At 37.1% G+C, this 24063-nt stretch overlaps 1 protein-coding gene across 1 annotated transcript in view; it reads right to left on the reverse strand.

The window, feature by feature from the left end:
* LOC122816450 (netrin-3-like) overlaps positions 1–18444 on the reverse strand; it is a 668831-nt gene extending 650387 nt beyond the window's left edge. The window contains exon 1 of the mRNA XM_044089255.1: positions 18045–18444. The gene's annotated coding sequence lies outside the window, so the exon portion shown is untranslated. The remainder of the gene's footprint in view (positions 1–18044) is intronic.
* Between the last annotated feature and the right edge of the window lie 5619 nt (positions 18445–24063).

The following is a 24063-nucleotide window of genomic DNA, read 5'->3' on the forward strand; positions in this document are numbered from 1 at the left end:
ACCTACACCCCCTGAATTTGTATGTCAACTCCGAGATTGCCATATCTTGGAGAAAAGGGGATGTTCCGAGAAATGGCATCTCAGACTTTGATTCCCATATTCCAGGATTCACACTAACTGGTCCCAACATTTCAAATGGTTACTAATCAGGGCACCAGACAGGAAACTGAACTAGGCTTCTCTATTCCTCAAGGATGTCCTGGACCACATGCCTTGTAATTACCATGAAAAATGAGAAATGACATGTGTGTTTATGTCAAAGTGGCAAGAAAGAAGGAGTTCAACCGAATGAGAGATACCATCTGACCACATTAAATCTCAATGCCATTACATTTTTATTCTAATTTTTCTCCTCCAGAAGCCAATTAAACATATCACACACACACACACACACACACACACACACACACACACATACACGTGTGTATTTGGTTCTACCTGACTTCACCGACACGCCGGAACATCGACAGCGAAATCGAGAGCCGCAGAAGAGCGAAAGTGCAGAAGACCGACGCGACGGGACCCAGAAGATCGACAGTGCAGAAGACCGACCCGACGGATGAAAGCACCGGCGCTGAGGATGCCGAAATGGGAAAAGGCTGTGTAAGTATGCGGTAGTGATGGACGTTAGGGTGCGAGTAAGGTAAGTGTGGATAGGGGTGGGTTAAGTGAGTTAGGGTTAGGGAGCGGGTCAGGTAAGTGTGCGGTAGTGACTGTGTTTGGGTTAGGGGCGGGATAAGTGAGTTAGGGTTAGGGAGCGGGTCAGGTAAGTGTGCGGTAGTGACTGTGTTTGGGTTAGGGGCGGGATAAGTGAGTTAGGGTTAGGGAGCGGGTCAGGTAAGTGTGCGGTAGTGATTGTGTTTGGGTTAGGGGCGGGATAAGTGAGTTAGGGTTAGGGAGCGGGTCAGGTAAGTGTCGTAGTGACGGACCTTAGGGTTAGGGTTTGGGTCAGGGTTGTAGGTAGTTGTGTATGTGAGGTTTAGTGTGGGTTTGCAGGGATTTTGGTGTGCTTGTGTTGTGTATGTGGTTTTTGGATGGGGAATGTGTTTTGTTTGTTGATTGTGGTGTGTGAAGTGTATAAGGTTTCGTGTTTGTGTACCGTCGGTTATTTCGTTGTCGGGCATGTGAATTTTCGTGTTTTTGTACTGTCGGTTATGTGGTTTCGGTGATTGCGTTGTCGGTGTTTTGGTGTTTCGGTGAAGTCAGGTAGAACCGTGTATTTACATATCTGAGAGTACATTGAATTATTTCAGTATACTTCTCAGAAAAATAAGAATACTATTCCACGGCCATTCTGCTTTAGTATAACCCTGTGGCATGCATTTTCATTTATCATTTACTTTTTAAACGTAAACATTGGCACAGCAGGTAAGACAATTTAGATGTGCCAGCATGATGCATAGTGCCATAAGGACAGCAGCTACATCTACACAGGAAGACAAGAGGTGTGGCAGACATATTATTCAATGAAGCAAAAGCACTTAACAGGTAAAATCCTAGAACTGCATAAACATTTATAGTTGGATTAATTTAAATGCTAGATGACAAAAATGAGACAGCAATTTTATTATAAACCCAAAAGTGGCCAATGGATTGCCAAGTATTAATGAAGAAAAGGCATGAAACACAACTTGCAGAAATGTTGAGATACAAAGCAGCTAAAGATTTGCATATTGTTTACATTTTATTAATTAGTAAACAAGAGCAGTAACAGTGATTAAGGTCACAAACTGAAAAGTTAGATATGTGGGAAGACAAATTCTGCAAAATGTTTTCATCAGCAGTTTTACCAACTTTGATTCACCACGGGTACCACCGTACTGAAGCAAATTTCTCTCCATCCATCCCAATGTACACAGAGACTTTGCAATAGTTTAGGTTGGGGGAGGATTTGCCTCCCCTCACAACCACCACCATGCAAAATAGAAAAATATCAGCGGCTGATGGGCATTACTTTAAACCCTCACAAGACACTGAGTGACATGACTGACAGTAGGCAACTGACAAGCATTATAACAATACCTTTGCACTGCAATTATGTACATTTAGGTGCTTATTTTACATGCATTTCACGTCACTGTGATTCTGTGGAGTTTGCATAATAAACGGCATATTAGTATGAATATTAAAAAGCACCAGCAATGTCAGGGTTTGGTGGTGCAGGAGCTGGAGGACATGACGAAGGGGAGGACTCACTTTACTACTGAACATATTCTGGGGGAGAATGAAATAAAGGACAAGCCTGACTAGCAGTTTGTATAATATGGGGGGGGGGGGTTTTATGGCAACAAAATCTAGCCCATCTACAGCAAATCTTGTAGCTAGCAAGGAAGCTTTTAATACCCAAAGTTCAGAAAAAAAGTTAGGGTAATTGGAAGGATTGCTTAAAATAGATAATATAATGCAACTTACAGCTTCCCTGCATCTTTTCAACACATATTATATGGCTAACACAGCACATTAATAACTGTGCAGAAAATAAATCAGTAATGATGGGGGTCTGTGGAGCCACCAGACCCCCAGAAGTCACAGGTTATAGAAACTCTGAGGTTAGTTTAGAGCATTTTCCCAACCTTTTGATCTAGTTTGCAGTGTCAGTGGTGCAACAGATAGCATACTAGCCTTTGTTGTAGAAGGTTGTAGGTTCTGTTCCCACACCAGGTGGGCTGCTAACACTGCAGTGCAACATAAGGGGGGGTACTGCACTCCTGAGTCTGTCATCCTTCAGATAAGACACTAAACTGGAGTGCCATCTACTTGAGTTGGTAGTAGCTTATGCAGACTAAAAATATATCAGGGCACCTACCACAACGAGTGGGGGGGGGGGGTTGGTCTTTAAAAAAAAAAATACTGACAAAAATGCATATATTTACAGGCACTACACATTTCTATTTTTTTACCATTTTTCTTTTTCCTATAACATCCTCATTGGTATTTTTCCATAAATGACCCCCTCTTTCTTCCAAAACCATAATTTAATTTTTTGCAATATAGCTGCCTGAGGAATGCAGAAAAAGTGTTTTAGTACCGATTTTTAAGAATAAGGGTGATGTGCAGAGCTGTAGTAACTACAGAGGGATAAAATTGATCAGTCACAGCATGAAGTTATGGGAAAGAGTAGTGGAAGCTAGGTTAAGAAGGGACGTGATGATTAGTGATCAGCAGTATGGTTTCATGCCAGGAAAGAGCACTACAGATGTGATCTTTGCTCTGAGAGTGTTGATGGAGAAGTACAGAGAATGTCGGAAGGAGTTGCATTGTGTTTTTGTAGACTTAGAGAAAGCATTTGACAGGGTGCCTAGAGAGGAGTTGTGGTATTGTATGAGGAAGTCAGGAGTGTCAGAAAAGTATGTAAGAGTGGTACAGGATATGTATGAGGGTAGTGTGACAGCGGTGAGGTCTGCGGTGGGAGTGATGGATGCATTTAAGGTGGAGGTGGGTTACATCAAGGATCAGCTCTGAGCCCTTTCTTATTTGCAATGGTGATGGACAGGTTGACAGACGAGATCAGACAGGAGTCCCCGTGGACTATGATGATTGCAGATGACATTGTGATCTGTAGTGAGAGTACGGAACAGGTGGAGGAGACCCTGGAGAGATGGAGATATGCTCTAGAGAGAAGAGGAATGAAGGTCAGCAGGACTAAGACAGAATATATGTGTGTGAATGAGAGGGAGGATAGAGGAATGGTGAGGATCTAAGGAGTAGAGGTGGCGAAGGTGGATGAGTTTAAATACTTGGGGTCAATAATTCAGAGTAAAGGTGAGTGTGGAAGAGAGGTGAAGAAGAGAGAGTACAGGCAGGATGGAGTGGGTGGACAAGAGTGTCAGGAGTGATTTGTGACAGACGGGTAACTGTAAGAGTGAAAGGGAAGGTCTACAAGAGGGTAGTGAGACCAGCTATGTTATATGGGTTGGAGACAGTGGCACTGACAAAAAAGCAGGAGTTTGAGCTGGATGTGGCAGAATTAAAGATGTTAAGATTTGCACTGGGTGTGACGAGGGTGGACAGGATTAGGAATAAGTATATTAGAGGGTCAGCCCAGGTTGGAAGGTTTGGAGACAAAGCCAGAAAGGCACAATTACATTGGTTTGGACATGTGCTGAGGAGGGATGCTGAGTATATTGGGAAAAAGATGCTAAGGATGAAGCTACCAGGTAACAGGAAAAAAGGAAGGCCTAAGATAAGGTTTATGGATGTGGTGAGAGAGGACATGCAGGTGGTTGGTGTGACAGAGCAAGATGCAGAGGACAGGAAGAAATGGAAACAGGTGATCTGCTGTGGTGACCCCTAATGGGAACAGCTGAAAGAAGATGATGATAGTTGCAAAATTCCATTTACCATTAAAATTTCATCCAGTCTTTCATTCCAAATAACCCATATTACATAAAAATAACCCATATTACATAAAAAATTCTTATCTACCCTTCTCACGTATTATTTCTTCTTGTTTTATTATATCCAGAATCATATTCATATTATAAATAGGTCCACTTTGTAATGTCAAAATTCCACAATCACGAAGCTGTATACAGATGCTCAGAACTTTCAAGTTGTGGAATCTTGAAACTTGTCAATGGAGATTGTCAGAGTGCAAAACGGAACTTTACTCTTCTCTTCACTGTAGTGTGATCGGAGAGTTGGTATATTTATGTTGCAGAGGGTGTGGGATGTGCAGCCCCCCATATAGGGGGTGCAGAGGGGGCTTGCCCCCCTCTAAAATGTGATTTGTGAGGTTTTCTTGCTTTAATATCAAGATCTTCCCCTTGGATCTCCACCAGTAGACACACAATACTTGTGTAATGTTTCTTCCTGATATGTAATGTTTTTTGATATTGTAAAAATGCATTCTATTTTTGTAATGTTTGCTTTTATATTGTAAAAATGCATTCTATTGTGATAATCTGTGTATCTAAAATCTACTTATGTATTTTCTGTGGAGCGTTTCTCCCTGTCCTCTGCTGAAAACAGGACTCTGGCCCAGTCAGACATTCCCGGTCAACAAAATGTAATAAATAAATAAATACATGCATACATAAATAAATACATTTTTTTCATTTTGAGATTCCACACCTTCGAAGTTTTGAGCGTCAGTATTTAGAGCTCTGTATCATCAAAACGTAAACCGAACTCACTTTCGCGAAAGTGCACTTTGTCGAAAACGCACTTTCGCCAAACAAAATAATGGAAAAAAAAAATAAAAACAAAACACTAAATCACATTTATGCAGGATGGCAAGCCCCCCTGCACCCCCTACACTTAAATATATTAACTCCGAGATCACACTACAATGGGGAAAAGGATATATTCCCTTATCCCCTCTGTAAAGGGATTCGGCGAATCAGCTTTCAATGTAGTGCACTTTCGCAGAAGTGAGTCAGCCTTCTGTTTGTCGATGAAGTGTACCTTCGACAAACAGAAGGAGACCCAGATATATATATATATATATATATATTTATTATTATTGTTTTTAATATATTTGTTATATCATTAATATTCTCAAAACATTTTCTTCACAAAACGTTTTCTGGAATTTCGCCACTCGTTTACATTTCAAAAGCCATGCTCTGTTGTCTCTTCCTACCTGCAAAGTAAGAACACAAATCAACTTTCTTTTTATATGGCACTTTCCCCTTGACTGATAACTTATTATTGCCAGTCTCCACAGGAAGTCTTCACACTATCCTGGTACATCACGTTTTCCTTACTGTAAAGGCTTTAATCACCTCCTCTGGAAAATTTTCCCATGAATTTACATAATAATATTGTTTCATCGCATTATTGTACCACATCCTTCTTTTTCCTGATGCTCAATCATCTCCCAGAATTTTGTGTACTTTAATTTCAACAAACACTCTATTCATTTCTCATTCTTTTCCTTTTTCCACTTTAATACTCTACAGAAGTTTAAACAAGCAGAACAAGTGGATTTAGTAACCAGAGTCCCCATTCATCTTTGTTTATATACAACACACCTCTTTTCACTGGGTTTAATCTTGAACACCAAATGCACAATTTCCTTTTCATATTTTTCTGGGATCATATAAACATTTGACATATATGCTATTTTTTCCATTAATACAGAATTCACCAGATTCAACATTTTGTCTGAATGCTAATTTATACATTCTCCACAGAAGACACGTTTCTTTCATTTATTTTGTCAAACTCTCCCATTGTACCATAACTACATCATTCTTCCCAAGTTTTTTCCTTAGCAAAGACACTTCATTTATATTGAAAAATATACAGTCCCAGTTTACACCACATTACCTAAACCTGTCCTTTTATCTTTGTTCAAGGTCATTCTCATTTTCTTTAAACATTTATTCAGACACACCAATACTTCCCTCATCCATATTTTGTTCTTGGTAATTACAACTACATTGCCTGTGTATGTCAGAATTACTGGAATCCCCACCTTCTTTTGCATTGCACATCTAGCTTCTTTCATTTTATAAGCTACCTCTTTCACTCCTGCATTCATTACCAATGCAAACAATATTCTCCTCATGGGACATCCTTATTTTATCATACTTCATGCATAGTTCGTTACTTAGCCACCCATGCACTAACACTCTCATTCTATTATTTTGTTAGGAGGACATACGCATGCCCCTAATTCTGTTATCTCTTCTATACTTCTCCATAACATCTCACAAATCATCATGTCCTACTGTATCAAATGCCTAACATTATCTACCATAAGTTTTACATCCTCCCTTTTACTTTTATCATCCGAATTTCTTTCACAACCAGTAACAATTCTTGACATCTCTTCCCTTTTATACCATTTATACTTTCTTCCATAATATCTCTCATCCTTTATTCCATTATCCTCATAAAAAATTATGACCTATGTTATTTATTGTGATGGGTCTCCATTTTTTTTTCAATTCATTCTTCAATATAAATTTTAAATATCCCACTACATAACCTTTTAACAAATCTTTACTTCAATCATTCATTCAGTACATTTACAAAATACTGATTTTTGCCAATCCCTTAATTACTTGTACATTCCATAATCTCTACAATCTAGGCCCAATACTGAATCAACATTTACTTTCCTAAGTACTACATCCAATTCACTAATAGTAAATATTTCTCAAAATTTTCTTGTAATTCTTTCTCAATTTTTCTTTCCATTCTTTCTCATTTTCCTACTTTTTATATTTTTATACATATTTTCCACATGCTGTACTACAATATTCAATTTGCTAGTGTTCTTTTTACATATTTTTAATTTTCCGTCTTTACACAAATATCCTCCTTTACTATTTTACCCAAATATATAGATATCTCCTATTTTCTCCCTTTTAAAATAATCTCTGTCTAAACAGTAATATATAAAACTGAGAAAAATTTAGATATTTATTTTTCCATATCATAACACTCTTTTGCGTCATTCTCTAATATTTTTCTATATATTTTCCCATACTTCACTTTTTCTTCCTTTCTTTTCATCATCCTGCCTTTGGAAAAAAAACCCTCCTTTTTATAGTCTGTAAAATCTGCCATTCAGACCACTTTTATAGAAGCCCTTCATCGTTATATGATCCTTCCATAATTACAATACTTATCATTCTCCAATTTTATCCCATAATTTGTCATTTATTATTTTTATTCCCTTTCCTGCTTGAATATACTCCCTTTCTTCTATTATGTCCATCCATACTGCTAATAATAATGCTACATATTTGTATCACCATCTGCTACTCCCAAGCCTTCTGATAATACAAAATAAGCCATTTCAGATCCAAGTGCCCCCTTCTAGAAGTCCACTGACTTGTCTCACACAGCCAATTTACCACATTTTATCATTTTCTGTATTTTTTTTTACATCTTTCCTTTTTAAATTGTCCCCTTAAAATCACAATTAGTCTGATATTTGATGAAACAGTCTCCCTTTCCTTGCTCATTATATTCATACAACGCCAACATGTTCTGTCCACCTCATATCCACAAAAGTTAACCTTCCCATCCTTACCAATGTTACATCCAGTATTTTCACCGTTTTTATACACAATACACCACTCCACAACAGCATTCACTTCCTAAACTCCACCCCACAATTTTTCTCTTTACAGTCTTTCTTCACTTGTTACGAATCTTACATCCTCTAACAGAATAACATCCAAATCACATTTAGTACACCATTCCAGAATCCCTACTCTTCTTACAGTGTTAATACTGTTCACATTTACTGGACATACTCTAATACTTTTCTTTTTTAAGTTTATGGAAAATATTTTTAAATATTCATTTTCTTGTTTTTATTCTTTCATCTTTACTTAACCTGGGAAAAATTTGCGGTTCAGGTTTTTAAGCGCTCACGATTTTATTCTTGTGGAAATAAAGTTTGGTTGTATGAACTTCAAGGTATGGAAGCAGATCCCTTTTTTGGTTAATTAGGGTAATATCTAACAAGTGTTTCTAATTCTGAGCCTTTATTCTGTCATTTTCACTTTTCTTAGAATTCTTAAGCAAAGAAGGTAATTGTTATAGTATCTGACATCCTGCAAGTATTTATAAAATTCCCTCCAAGAGAAAACCATACATGAAGATTGGAAGCATCACCTAGTCTTAAAATCCAGGGACGTGCTAAGATGATTTGCTCTGAGTTGCTGTTCTCTAGTGCTTACTTCAATCATGTTCATACACTAATTATTAACTTTCTCCTACCTACAAGGGTCATATCACAACCCTTTTAGGTAAAGTATGTGGAATCAAAGAATGCTTTTTTTTTATAGGGCCGCCATACAATCAAATATGATTAGGGTGTCCACCACAGCTTCAAGTATTGGTGGTGTCTAAAGCCAGTAAGGATGTTAATTTTAATGGAGAGAATGCCCATCAGTGGAATTTAAGTAAGTCACTGGCACTATGTCAGTGTTTAAACATGTAATGCTATTTGACAAAACACTGTTATGACAACCAGCACTATTTTTAAATTTTAAAGAACCGGTGTCAATCCTTAGAATTCTTCACCCGAAATATTACTGCTTCTACTCCTGATTTATTAACTACAGTACACATGACTGCTGTACTATTAAGTACACAAGACTGCTATACTAGTCTCTTTGGTTTGACAAACAAATATCAAAACAAGATAACTTATTGTGATTGGCTGGCCCCCAGGACCAGGGACCTCAGCAACTGCAGAGTTCGCTTGTGCCTAAAACCAGGTATGCAACTACCCTATTTTTCCTTCTTGATCTCCTTGTCCATCTGTAGCCTTACAAGTAAAACCTCATATCTTGGTAAAATTATATGTTGTCAGCTTTTCTTATAACTTAATATTCTATTACTCCTATGTAACCAATCTGGATCACTAGTTACACTATTTTTTTAATTTAGGAGAGGCAATCATACCTCTCAGCTGTACAGATTTTTGCTAAATGTCCAGATTTTTGCCTCATAATTTTGATCTGTTTTTCATAAAATTGTGCATTTCTAGGAACATATTGGCTAATCAGTAAAGACTGAAGTCAGAAAATGAAACTGAGTTTCAGACTTTATACCCTTCAGAAAATTCATGTCATTTCAAAACCTGTTATTATATCAAGTTTCTAAGTTTGTAAGAGCAAATTTAAAAATTGTCCTTATTTTTGGCAGTTGTACCCCATTACTTTTGGCTTTGTCTAGATTTCTTGCTCCAAGAGGTTGAGAGGTATGGTAGCAACTTCCCATACAATTACTTTTTATGTTACAGTATAACACACTGTTCTTGTTAGACGAGTCTGTCTCCGTCAGACATATCAGTTAACCTCATCTGCATGCATAGTATGACAAGCACTGTGTTACCATGCGCAGCTGAAAAGACTGCCGCTGAATTCAATCTCTGCATACATATCATTGCACTTGTAAAACTCACTCGTACACAGTGCACATTCACTTTCTGAATTCCACCCCTGGACCAAGGCTTTGAACAGCATTTTGCACTCTGATAACAAGATTCCCTTTTTGGTTTACATGTCAATGTATCAAACCCTGTTTACACTGTAATGACTACATAGAAATCTCACAAAAAAAATCATCTACCCTGCTGAGATCTCTACTTATACAAGGTCTAGAAGCTAAACTAGCATAATAAACACCCAAGTTCTTAACATTTACTTTCACCACTCTGATTTATTCATTTATTCTCTCTTTTAAACAGGTAGCAAGATAGGTACAAAAAACTTTTTCAGCCAAAGCTCAAGACAGAAACAATAGCTCAAACTTATAGTGAATTTTACAAACATAATAAATGTCCTGATATAATTATTCTGTATAGTCAATTTTATTCATGCAGATAGTTTTTTTTTTTTTGGTAAACTTAACATTATATTATTGATGAAACTCTTGTATCTTTATATTTCTATTTCTTCCAGCTGGGAGGTAGACTGCTATCATTGTTAGAATACCAATCCATTACCAATGGGCATTATATAAGGATTAGGGGCAGGAATAAAACAGATGCTGTCAAATGAATAGAATAGCCTTTACAAAATGGTGACTAATGCATAGGTGATTGAAGAAGTTGACAAGACTCTTACTGGATACAGCGATGCTTGATTTTCAGTAAAGTCTTTGATGTGGGTCCATACAGCAGTTTGATAGGAAAATTACAAAAGACATCCATTTGAATGACAAAGGTATTGGCATATCTAACAGGATGGTTGGACAAGATGGAATCAGAAAGTGACAGTTAACAGGTAGCTATCCAAAGAATTGGGGTGGAGGTGACAAGTAGAGTGCTAAAAATCAGTGTTAGGATTTCTTTAATGACATATCCAGGGACAGAATGACTACTTTACCCTATGTAGGATTACACTGTTTCTCTGCAGTTCTGAATGGAAGGATGATAAAAGCAGAAAGAGCACATGACTCAGACGTGGGCTAGTATGTGGCCATTTGATTCGGATGCCAACAAATGTAAGGCGATTCACTACATAATATAATGTTATCCATTTGGGTACACTACAGGAAATCAAAGAATCTTTGTTTCAGCAAACCTCAAATCATGCAAGGTCAGTAAATAGGCAGATAAAAATTTGCATTTTTGAATTAAGAGTGTTTTGCTCCCAACAACTTCTCTTTTAAAAGCAAGAAGAAAGTGTAGGAGTGAAACCCACATACAAATTCATCTCACTGTGTATATATAGTATTGATTAGTTAACATTTTACTTGCATGTTTCAGAAATGTTTTCATACTACTTGTGGAAAAGATAACTCTCATCACAGCTGATGTAAAGCCTGCTCAGCAAGTGTCCATTTTAAGGTAAACCAGGAAACAGAAAAAGATAACTCTCATCACAGCTGATGTAAAGCCTGCTCAGCAAGTGTCCATTTTAAGGTAAACCAGGAAACAGAAAGAGCCGTACACTAGAACTTCTGTCTTTCCCATGCCTTGTAACTTGGGAATTATTATACCTGCTACAGACACATGTATACATGCACGCACATGCATATACACAAGCACACACTTGTACTTAAATTATTATAGACCCCACCCCCATCAGCTTCAACATTATTGTGGAGGACTTCATAATACAGCTCAGCAATACCACATACTAATAGAAAACACCTCCTTTTGCCCATGGACCAAGCACCTCTAACCAAGACTAGCTGTGTTAGTAAGTATATTTATATTCCCTAAACAATCCCTCCTGTCTCTGAATACATGCTGTCATTACAACCTACAGAAATCAGCTTTCAGATGAAGAAAGTAATTTCTGAATGTAAAGTGTTTTGTTGTGCAATACCAATAAAACATATCTGTAACACAAAATGTCAATGAACACCAGATGGATAGCATCCTGTCATACAGCATAATTACTGAATTCTGAAATAATGCTCCTGCCATACAAAACTACCATAAATCAGAAGGGCAGCAGGCTTTCAAATAATACCATTAATGAATTAAAGAAAGGTAACATATCTATAGTCTGCATTCACCACTACAATCTTTGATAAATACCAGACAAATAACCCCCCCCCCCACACACACACACACAATAGTACCAATGAATACCAGGCAGATAGTACCTTCAAAGCCTGTGTATGTCTGACAGTTCAGCCAGTCAATTGTTCTAGGAGAAAAACAGATGAATTTTGGGCCACCCAGAGTTTGCTGAATCAACATATTATTTAATTAATATGTTGCCCTAAAAATAAGTATTTCAGACAAATATTGAACTGCAGAATTATTTTCATCTCTGGTAGGATTGATACTGTGTGTGTACAGATAGGATGGGAAGTAATGCATCTGGTGTGCAACTGCTGGCAGTGCCATAAGAGAGTCCCCAAAGTAGAAGGGAAGGGAGGGTACTGCAGGGGGAAGGGAGGGTACTGCAGGGGGGAAGGGAAAGACAATGCAACTCCTTTGTCTTCTGTGGAGAGTTTCTCAGATTTAAGTGATACAGGTCAGTGTGGGGGTGGAAGAAGTCAACTAAGTAGAAAAAGCTGTTCAAATAATTGGCAGTCTGCTACATATGTAGACAGACACACATTTTCTTCAGTTATTACAGCATCGCAGATCACATGTGCAAAGACTGGGTAGTTTTTTGTTTCTTTTTTTTGTATAAAATCAGACAGAACACCAAGATGTGCGAATCTGGGGATATGGGGAGAGAAATGCTGATATATTACTTCAATACTATTGTACCAGGGTACCAGGATATTACTTCACTGAAAGAGTTGTAACCATATGTTGGACTGCTATCATAAATTGTAAAAAAAAAAAAAAAAAAAAACATATGAACTAGGCAAAATGGCTCAACATTGCAAAGGTAAAGCACACACAGAGAAAGAAAGCTTACAATCAGCAGATTGTACATCAGATGGAAGAGTTAAGTCTGCTAGTGAACTGCTTATTGTCTGGTTTTGATACCAACTGCTGATTATATGACTAGTTTAATAGGAATTGTAATAATACAAGACATTTTCACAGTAGTAATACACTTCAGCTTTTTACATAGGCTCTATATAAATCGTGGGTACAAAAGCAAATAAAACAATGCATGCCAGTATAACACAAACACCAACTTTAGTTTACTTCTTGTATTTGTTAATAAACACACTGGTAAAACAACACTCCTCATTTTTCCAAGCAGACTCGTAAGAACTGTTCATGAAAAAGTCGAAACATAGGTCTGCAGTACCAACAGGTACCTTTAAGTATAATACTGCTTAGCTGTAATACCACAAAGGAGTACTTAATATGCAGACACATTTTAGAAAATGAATTATTCTGCAGGGACCTGACAGAAATATATGCCAAGGGTTTCTTCATATAACAGGAGACTGGTTCATATACAATACAGGCAAGGCAGATCTTCAGATACACTGGAAAAAATATTCCAAAATTTTCAGAACAGACCTTGTAGCAAATATAATGTAGATTTCTATTTTAGATGTGTCCCAGCAGAGAACAAATTATCCAATTAGACCACTGAGAGATTATGACTCTGACTGTTTGATAACTTAATTGCTACCTTGTGGCTTTGTGGGGTGCTTTACAATGATTTAATGGCTATTAATCTGTGCTGTTTAACAGACAGCATACCGATATATAATCATGCATGCACACGCTCTCATTCTGAAGGCAGGGATTCTACTAGCAAATATCTTGTGAAGTAAGAAGCCTTATACTGTAAAAGGCAGAAAAATGGCATACTGAGTAAAAATTCATTACAACAGTAAAACCCAATGTGATCTGCGCTCACCCACCCACCCAACGTATACTATTTCTTAGACTTTTAGAAACTTGAGAAAAACAAATCAGAGCACACCTGCAGTGGAACCATACTTAATCTGAACTAAAATGCTATGAAAATACCATAGAATATGAATATTAATGATCTGTATATCAGGCAACATAACAAAGCATTTCACGCTACAGTGAAAACTGATGGGAAAGTCCACAGCAGTAATGGCACTGTAAGTAATGCACACTTCAACAGCTGGAACACATCTGCAAGACACCTAGCAAGGCATGCTCTGAAATTTTCAAATAGACATGTCAAGCAGTGTGTACATAAAAAAAAAAAATCACTTTGAAATGTTACTAATTTACAGCCAGACTATAAAATGGCATCACATTTAGTTGCAGCTTGGGGACAAATTATAGACAAATGCTTTTCTGGGACAGGTGGTATAAGGATGGGGAGAGGGGCTATAAAACAGTTAAGGTGCTTACCTCATAGACAAGATATAGGGTTTGATTCTGAACCTCTGAAAAATGAAATTGGCTAGGCTTAAAATAGCCCACAAGGGCAGCTAGCCTAGTACTTAAACTATGAAGCTATAAGCCTATGTAGAAAAATCCCTTCTCCTGTATTTATACCTTTATTCTCTGATAAAATAATTCATACCAGTCATTCTAGTAAATAAACAAAATATAAATCTTGCTAGGTAATCAACACTTATCAGAACACTACGGCATCATGATCCCTTCCATCAGCATTCAAATTTTTGATCCATGAGAAAGGAGTATATCTTTTTAGCAGAACATTAGAGATGCACACTCTTTTCATCCAAGTTTCAAAATCCACTTCCTGACAATCAAATACCCATCAAAAGGTCACAGATCAGGCTTACAATTTTTGTCCTTCCCCATACACACATTTTGTTTGCATTTAAATACAGGCAAGGACACCTGACACAGTTTTTTAAATGCATATATTACCAATACTATACATCCTGCTTCAGAAAGTCTTAGCAAGCCTTCTTGCATTTTCTGATTGTGTACCAGTTGCATCAATCAGACAAGCTGCATAAGCATAGTCTTAACCTAAAGTCAAGGTGACAATGAGCAAAGGAGAGAAAGCGCCTAATAGAATAATGGATAAAAAATAATGCATTTTGATATCTAGTTAAACTTACAGCAATTTGCGGGGAAGTACAGAAATAATCTAAAAAGATACAAAATAGAAAAGTGCATAATACAGGGAAAATTCAAAATAAGCAACAGAAGCCATAAGGGAGTCAAGACACAGTGAAGGTACTGACTATAAGGAAACAAAAACTGCTGTGCAAGTTAGACCAGATGAAGGCGTGCACATTTAGACTTCCGCTACCCAGTACTGCTAGGTTTACCAGTGTACTGACATATCAGCAGTATTCTGGTATCCTGGCCGTAGCCACACATCCATCTTTGCAGATCCAAATGCCTTTAAAAATAAAACACTAAAGAACTTGCATTAACGCTATTGTTGTACTCTGCCTGCTGCAAACATGACAGGCTGCTTTAATAACTTTAATTTAACCGAATTTTGCAGCACTGTCTCTCTGGATCAGGCCTGTAGACATTTGATTCACACAGTGTCATGTAAATATTCAACATTCAATTCAAATCTGCCGGTCAGTCCGATGAGTTACTTTGTCTTTTCTGTCATTTTTTGTCAATGAAAACAGAGACACATTGGAGCTTAATTTAAGTATTCCTCAGATTAAAACTATTAGTAGTGATATTGCCCAGTCTAGTCGCTGCCCTTATGAATGCCGTTCTGTCAATGCTTCAGCGCTGCACTGCACTGTACCTCCAGTTTACTTACTGGGTAAAATGCAGTCCAAGTTAAAATTACCTATCACTTCTGACTTGGCAGTATTGCATGAAGTGTTACCATTTCTTGCAGAGGCACTATTTGTCTTTTACTCATATATTCTACATCAGACTTATTAGACTTGAACTGAAGAGAGAATATGCATTTCAGTGACAGTACTGTGGGGTTGTGTCATCATATAAATAACATCAGTATCACAGAGTATTTTAAAAAAGCGACCCCCATCACAGTCCTGGAGCACGAGTTATTTATGGACCAAAAGTTCTTGTGGGTGGTTAGTTGCTTTAAACAGAGGTCAGTCTAATTTGGAGAGATGGCCTTTAAAGTCACAACAGAAAAGCATTCAGTGCATATGGTGAAGACATAAGACATGACAAACATTTTGTCTCAATATGGGGAGAATTTATAGCTACACAAACTCCACATTCAAGTGAGGATGTGAATATAAATCAAAATCCCAGCAAATTTTCTTCGATTATAGTTTTGACATCATTGTTACGCTAAAATATACGAACAAAGTTTCAGTCGGATTTTTTTCTGAGAAAGGTTTCTTTAGTTGGAGCATGGCAGGTGGAATTTCTGGACTATGACTAGCATTTAGAAGGTGCTGATTGTATTAACTGCTGGGAAGACACAGCTTAACTTTAGATTTTTGATCATGAAACTGAAGTTAGATAATGGCTAGACTGTTTGCCAAGTCCCTCTTTGCCATGTAGGAAATGTTATCTTTAAAATATGTCATTAAACTTGCATAAAACTGTATCACAGAATATTAGCAATGAAAAAGTTAGTTAAGCACATTCCATACTGATACATATTTAAGCCTCATGGGTAATAAATGTTCATAATATTGTCATTTAAAATCCATTCAAAGCCTTTTACACAGGTTCTGGCCAAATTACAGCTTCTGTTCACCTGCCCTCTCTCTTTTCAGCACTCCCTCCTCACCTCCTTTGCCTCTCATAAAACCACTTCTCTCAAATTGCAGACCTACATCTCTTTCACGGGCTGTATCTAGAACCATACAACTTGTTTTTATACTTTCATCCTTGACTTTTGCATTACGGAAGCTGTATTTTGGTTTTGAAAGTATTCAGTCTGATGTTTGTATTTTTCAGTTTACTCACAGCTGTGGATGCTCTGCAGTTATTGGCAAGATCTTAAAGATTTCTTTGCTCAAACTCGTCTAACTCTATAATACGCCCAGTAAGTCACTGTATATCTGAACGCTATACCCACTTGTCAGTCACAGCACTTACAAATACAGAACTGCAACAATTTTACTGTAATAGCCAAACTTTATTAGTTAACTGCTACTAAAGTTCTGTTTAGATACAACTGGACAGCATTGCACTTTTACAGAGCACTTATTACAATTTATAAGCTCATGCAACAGCATACAGATTCACCTAGACACAGGTATCGTTCCATGCACATTGATCTATGTGAAAAAGAAATGCATGTAGTACCTATAATGTCAGTTTATTCTGAGTTGAAGAGTCAGTAATGAAGAACTGGTTAAGGAAACTGGGATCACTCCTCATACAGACTGGATGCATATAGTGGCAAGAAGTGAGATCAGAAGATAATAAAGACAACTGTCATAATGAATGGAGAAAAATATAAGGAAACTAGTGAATTCTTATGTATAAATCAAATGACATCTCAGATAAAACATTGATGTCTGTATGAACAAAACTCATAATTAACTGAAAGATCATTTACCACAACATCTTCCCAGGGGCACAATATCTGTTTCCATTAGCAGTAATGAAGTAGTCAAGACAGGGAAATCCATGTTATATGTTGGGAGGTTTTTTTTTCTCCATTACAGCTGACAGACATCTCAATTAGCTCCCTCAGGTCACTGTCTGGGTTGTCTCATTCGCTATGCAAAAAATGGAAAGTGCCTTAGTAAATGGAAGAGTTAAGGACTGGTTAGAGGTCATTTCCACTTTGGTGGATTCCTCACACAAAGCAGCAGCTGTGGATATCTGATGCTGTTCTGTTAAGAGACATGCTCCGTTTCTACTTCTATACTATATGATTGCAGGTGAAAAGATAGCCAGATACTCAAACCTGTAGTTATGATGTACCAAACAGCTCAGAATGTATTATTGCTCTAAGTTAAACATTTCTGTAGAGTGGAAGTCATTCACTGCTATAACATATGGTACAAATCATCTAAACCAACTTACATATCCTTTCATTTGTAGGAGTCTCACAAGATACAGTGGGTTTAAAATGCTTCGTTATAAAACTAGCAGTTTTTTGTCTAAATTCCTCTAGTCCTGTCTTTACTAAGATAACATAAAAAGAGTCACAAAACAGAATAATTTTCTCCTCCTTTTACTTCTCAGCTGGAATCAGTTTAAGAGAGAGAGAGACAACCCAATATAGCAATTTCTGAAAGAGCACTCTTAGTAACCCAAAACAAACACTTAAAATCTCTAGTTTAAAAAAAAATAATAACCAAGGTGGATTGCTGCTTACCTGGGACTTGGATTTTTTTGGCTCTTCAGAAACCACGTCCTCTTTAAGACTGAAGTAAAGAGATGTCTTTACAGTTAAAAAAAAAAAAAAAATCCCAGTGTTTTCCTCCAGCAGGGTTGAAGTTTCTCCAGAACACTGCGTCTGCCTGTTTTTCTCCCCACAGTATCAGCTAAGAGTGGGCAGGGGAATACAAGCAAAACATGTGGCTACCTTTGGCAGAGCCTGAGTGTAACTAACTGATGGAGAAAAAGTTCCCTTAGCCATTCCCATCTGATGAAGTTTTGCTGAACTTAACACAGAGGGTGAAGAAATGCAGCCCTACTACAAAGTGCAAGCTCACCCCCTAGTGTTAGATGGAAAATCAGCATCCAGGCAAGCATTTAACACATTCTGGCTGGGCTGCATCTGTTCTTCATAGAAATGGGACAGACGCATTCAGATTTGGAATTATTCTGTTTGTTTCTGTTCTACTTCTAATAGGGAAATATGAATGTGTATATAATTCTCAGTAGTATGCTACCAATGTGTTCCTCCATTGATTAGTAAGTTATGATTGCTGATTCACATTTATACAACTGCCTTAATGTTTTTTTCCCCTTAAATTCTTTCGAGTGAAGCATTTCTCATTTTCCGCTACTGGCTGGCCTTTGGGAAATGGGAACTTTATTTCATAATTAACAACTCCACCCACCTCTCAATCTAATGAACTCGAGTTGATTTCCTGGTCTCACTGAATGTGTCTAAGTAGAGACTGATAAAAATGTAAATTGGTGATTGCAGTAAAAAGTTGCATTTAGAACAATCATCTAGATTTGGATCTGCACTTTGCATACTTTGTTCGGCATGATCTGGCTTTCAGAGTTGAGGTATAGGAGGTGTTATCTGTGCTGAGACCTATGACTCTATTTTACAAGGAAAGCCTGTACATGTGATGAGGTTCTCATCTTTAGATACAGGTGTATTTCTCTGAACATTTGCCTTACTCCTATTATACCTCAGGACCCCCACCCCCATTGCACAAAGGAACACACTTTTTAACACTGAATCAATGCACCTTGAGAAAATAAATGCCTTTATGGATGTAACTTTGTCACTTGAGCTTTTTCACTGTACTGAACCTGGTAAGTAGATGGGTCATTGCTTAATTTTCTATAGAAGGGAAACAGAACAGAAATCATGACTGACCTCCTCTCCTTGGCCTGCTTTTCTGCTATATCATGAGGAGCTCTATACACATTGTGTGCAAGGTACATTCACAGTAGTTGGAGACACCAAAACATGTACTGAATAATAATATCCCAACACACATATGGCTGTTGTTATGATTCTTCTGTTCCCTTTTATCTTTACCCCTTCTGTTTCTTCAGGCAACAAATTTATGACCCAAACCCAGACAGGGGACTTGTCATTGCTCAGGCTGCAGAATTTGGCCTAGATGAGCTTAATAAAGCAATTCTGTTATGAGCATTAAGGTAGACTGGTAAATGAAAAACAATAGGTGTTATCTAGTCTGTCCACATATTGCAGCTAGCCTCTTGCTGTCTTGCCTGCCCACTGTGTTTGCAGTTTTGTTTTACCAATCTCATGCTAATTCAGGGTTACCTGCTATCCCAGGTTTCAGAAACTTATCTTGTAACTGCTTGTATTTTTTTCACTACCCTCTTTGTCAAATAATATTTCCATACATCTATTCTAATTCTAGTTCTATCTCTCTGACACTCATCTCCTCTTCACTGCAGCTTTCCCCTATGTTCTAGTCCTTGTATACTTCCGTCATACTGTAGTATGCCTTGATTGTGCTCCCACACCTGACAGAACATTCCCACAATCACTATTCTCTATTTATATTGCTGCAGGCCCATTCCCCCATATCACCACAGTAATCTTTCTCTGTGTAGTTGCTGCAAATGTTCGGTTTATTTTCTTTAAATGATCTTTAGTGCTAATCAAAGTATTCCAGTTGTGGGCTCACCAAAGACATGCACAGAATAATTACAACTTCTTAATACCTAGAGTACATGCCTGAAGATGCAAGCACTCTCTCTTCCTCTTTAGTTCATTGGGTTTATTGATAGAAAGTACCAAGAAGGATAATAGTGTGATAAATAACTTCCAATGACTAATTTGTTGAATAATCAATCACCTGTAGGAGACAATGCATCACAATATCCTACTGACTTTGTAAATGTTGGCACTGAGTCAAACTCAACCACCATATGTTGAGTTATGTCCATATGGGTGTTGTATTTCCAGCCTTCTCTGTTTTTTAGGAACATAAGTCAGCTGAGTCCAGACAAAATAAAAGGACATTAAAATTCTGAAAAGTGTTGGTGATTTCATTCCATTTAAGTCGTGCCATGCACAGGACACATCACCTATTCACATTACTGCCAAAGAAAGCTTACTGTGTCATTCAGTAAATGGTGAAAAGGTGTCGCTGGTGTAAAAAACAACCTAAATGCTGACATTTCAGTAAACAAATCATGTTTAACACTAGAACTTGTACATACTCAGAAGACCCTGACAGATCCATTTCCTATAGTGATATGACCTGTCAGCAGAAGGACCAGTCTTGTGTACCAATCTCTTAATTGATAAAGCACTGCTGAAAGCGTATTTAAATTTGCATTGTCCGAAAGCACAGACAAATGATATTATAAAGTGAAGAAATGCTCACGGACACAGCTGAAATAGTCACAGATGCTTTAAGCTCCTAAAGGGAGTTATCAAGAGCTAAAAAGAAAAACAACGGACTAATACAGAAAGCTAGGTAAGGCATGCATTTTATGTGACAATTAATGCTATCATGCAATAGTTGACCACTGGAAAGAAAATTCACAGAAATGTGTACGTGCTAAATATATTAGTAAATCAAGCAAGTGATATAACATGCCTGCAACCATAAACATTTTAAGTTTTGATTATGATTTGCTTTTCAAACATTACATTTGGAAGTATTTCTTAAATTTATTAAGAAAAAATCTACCCTTCAGAAAAAAATGGTGCCAAGAATTTCACTTTCACAAAGCTAAGGCAGTTAAGTGGCTTAGTACAAGAATATTTTCAGAATGCAGTACAAAAATGTGCACCCCCCCCCCCCCCGCCTCCAAAGCACCATCCTCCATACAGGGGGCTACACTCCTGACTTACATAATCATCTTCAAGACTGTAGAATTGTGATGGTAGCATTCTGAGTTTAAAGATATCAAAGTAGCTTAAATACACACACACACACACACACACACACACACTTACTTTTCCACTAGTGTGCACAGCAAAAAAAATAGTATTCTACTTGTTAAGGCAAATAGTTTTCATTTAATAAAGCTATATTGTAAATAATTTTCAAAAAAAGAGTAAATGAATCTCACAGTAAAAGACTGACCAGCTGCTCAATAATAATGCTATCAAGTAAACAGAAAGTTCCAGTTGGTTTTGTGATCGAGATGGCTCACACAAATAATCAAATTGCATGCAGTATTCGTGAAGTTCTTCACTTATACCTCATAAATGTCACAAATATGACACACTTGTTATCTTTTAAAGCACATCACCAAAGTGCTAAAACAGTAGTGTTGACCCAGTTTTGCAGGTCACAGTTTCTGGCTCTGTTCACATACAGAAAGCACAGTAAATTGGGAACAATAGCAGGGCCACGGCTGCAAAGCCACGAAGCACCAACACAACACTCACGCACCTGCATCTTATGCAGTATGGGGACATTTTCAGTCTGATGTCCCAGATAAACTGCATGAGCTTGACTTTCTGTTCAAGTAGTGCATAAAATAACACACATCATAGGGTCTTACTTTCTTACTAAGCTTACAGCCAAAGGAAACCATCAAGAACCTCAGCCAAATCACACAATACTGGAGGGAGATGAGCAATGTCCCCCATTATGTAGACTTTCTCTATATATCCCTGATAAAAATTTGTGATTGCCCATCCAGTCATCTAAAAAGTTGTTAGGGAAGTAATCTGCTTGATGTGTAACTTAGTTGATTCCAGAAATGGGAGATAGATGTATTGGGTTAGGTATTTGTTACACCATATTGTTGATGCAGTAGCATAGGTCTAGTTCTCTAGAATGGATGTTTGTTTACCATTCATTTCATTTAGATGAAGCAGTACAAAGTGAGGTAGGTCATTCATAGCATGGGAGGCTAAGCAGATATTACTCCTTAGGAGTCTGCATGGCACTGCATAGAGGAACAGGACTTTTAGTTAGACAACTTATTAAACAGAGACAGCATGCACCCACCACACATTTTTAGAAATGTCATGAAAGGTCAGGGCATGCGGATATCAAGGTTAACACCAAATGAAGAATTATTTGAGGAAGAATTAAGGGGCATGGAATTAAAATTTGGTGAAAAAAGTTACAAATCCAAAGAAATAAGGGACACATTCAATGAAGTCCGAAATTTGAGACATAATAGAGCCATACCCATTTTTTCTGAGGCCGGTTTAAAGGAATATAAATCGAATACTAATGATAATCTGAATGTTAAAAAAGATGTAGTTAGATTTACAGTTCACTACTTACAGGATATTCATTCTATAAAAGAATCAATTATTAAATATTGGGAAATACTTAGGTTGGATCCTGAAGTATCTAGACATATTGGGGAGCATCCTAATTTTGCTTATAAAAATAAAAACAATCTATACAATAAGCTTTGTTGTCCTGTTTCAAGAAATTGCAGTACCTCAAACGAGTTTATGGGTTCAAAGCCATGTAATAAATGTAATTATTGTTCCTACATTCTGAATACACCTATGTTTATACATCCAATGATAGGAGATTACTTTTTTATTAAAGTTAATGCAACCTGTGAAAGTAAACACTTAGTATATTTAGCTAGATGTTCCCTATGCGCATCGTTTTACATTGGTAAAACGAATTGTATGTTAAAACAGCGCATTCGCGAACACCTATATCAAATACGCATTAAATCTGAGGTAAATGCGTTATCAAAGCATGTTTTAGAAACTAATGATAGACATAAATTTACTTTTTCGGTTCTACAAGTTTTAGAGCCACCCAATAGATGGGGTGATATCAAAAACAAAACTGAGTCACTAGAAGCCCAGTGGATCATTAGGACTAGGGCTCATATCCCCCCGGGGCTTAATGACAGAGTGCCCTTGAAACCTATACTCAAGAACAGAAGACATAGGATTTGATATAGGTCCCATTATACTATCTACATACATTAGAGGTGTTTATTTGTCTTTTATTATTCAATAAAAATCAAGCTTATTAATAAAAATCTAGTTTATATTTAAAAACTAGTATTTTTAATATATACAGACTATTTATATATTTATTGATATTTATATATAAATACTTTTTAACAGCTTATGATTAAATTTTGATGTTTTTAAATGTGTTCTTTGAAGAGAGTATAGAGGTTAATGCAGTATACTGTTCTTCATTGAATAATTGTCTACTTAATTAGCTAGTTTAACCAATGGAACTAGTATAAATTGGATGCAATGCTGTATAATGTTACTGGTTTGACAAAGCATTTTGCGAAAGCACTCACCGAGGATCCATTAAACCTGTGTTCTTTTTATATTTGACTGGCTTCATTGTTTATCGTTTATTGAGGATTATGTTTACATGCTTTTGCACTTGTCGGTCTGAATAGACTGGAACTTTTGTGGTTTGCTGTATTCTATGGTTCATTTACCATTTTTAAAGAACTACAAATACTTAACTGGGTCTGAATAGACGTGAATACTCAAGGAACTGTGTTTTTGACTTTGTGTTTCTTTCGCTTATATTTTTTACGTGGAGCAATTACCAGCAATATATATTATTTTTCATATCAAGAAATAAGCTATGTTACAGTTTTAAAAAAGTTTATGCTGGTTAACAAAATAATATGCTCCTATCCACCTGTTGGGTGGGTGGCCTAATGGTTAAGGTGTTTGCCTTACAAACACAAGTTGCAGGGTTTGAGTCTCACAAGGGATAATTGGCTAGACTTAAAATGGCTCGCAAGAGCAGTTA

The sequence above is a fragment of the Protopterus annectens genome, chromosome 12.part0 (assembly GCF_019279795.1).
Source record: "Protopterus annectens isolate FY-2018-M chromosome 12.part0, PAN1.0, whole genome shotgun sequence".
Classification (NCBI taxonomy): domain Eukaryota; kingdom Metazoa; phylum Chordata; order Ceratodontiformes; family Protopteridae; genus Protopterus; species Protopterus annectens.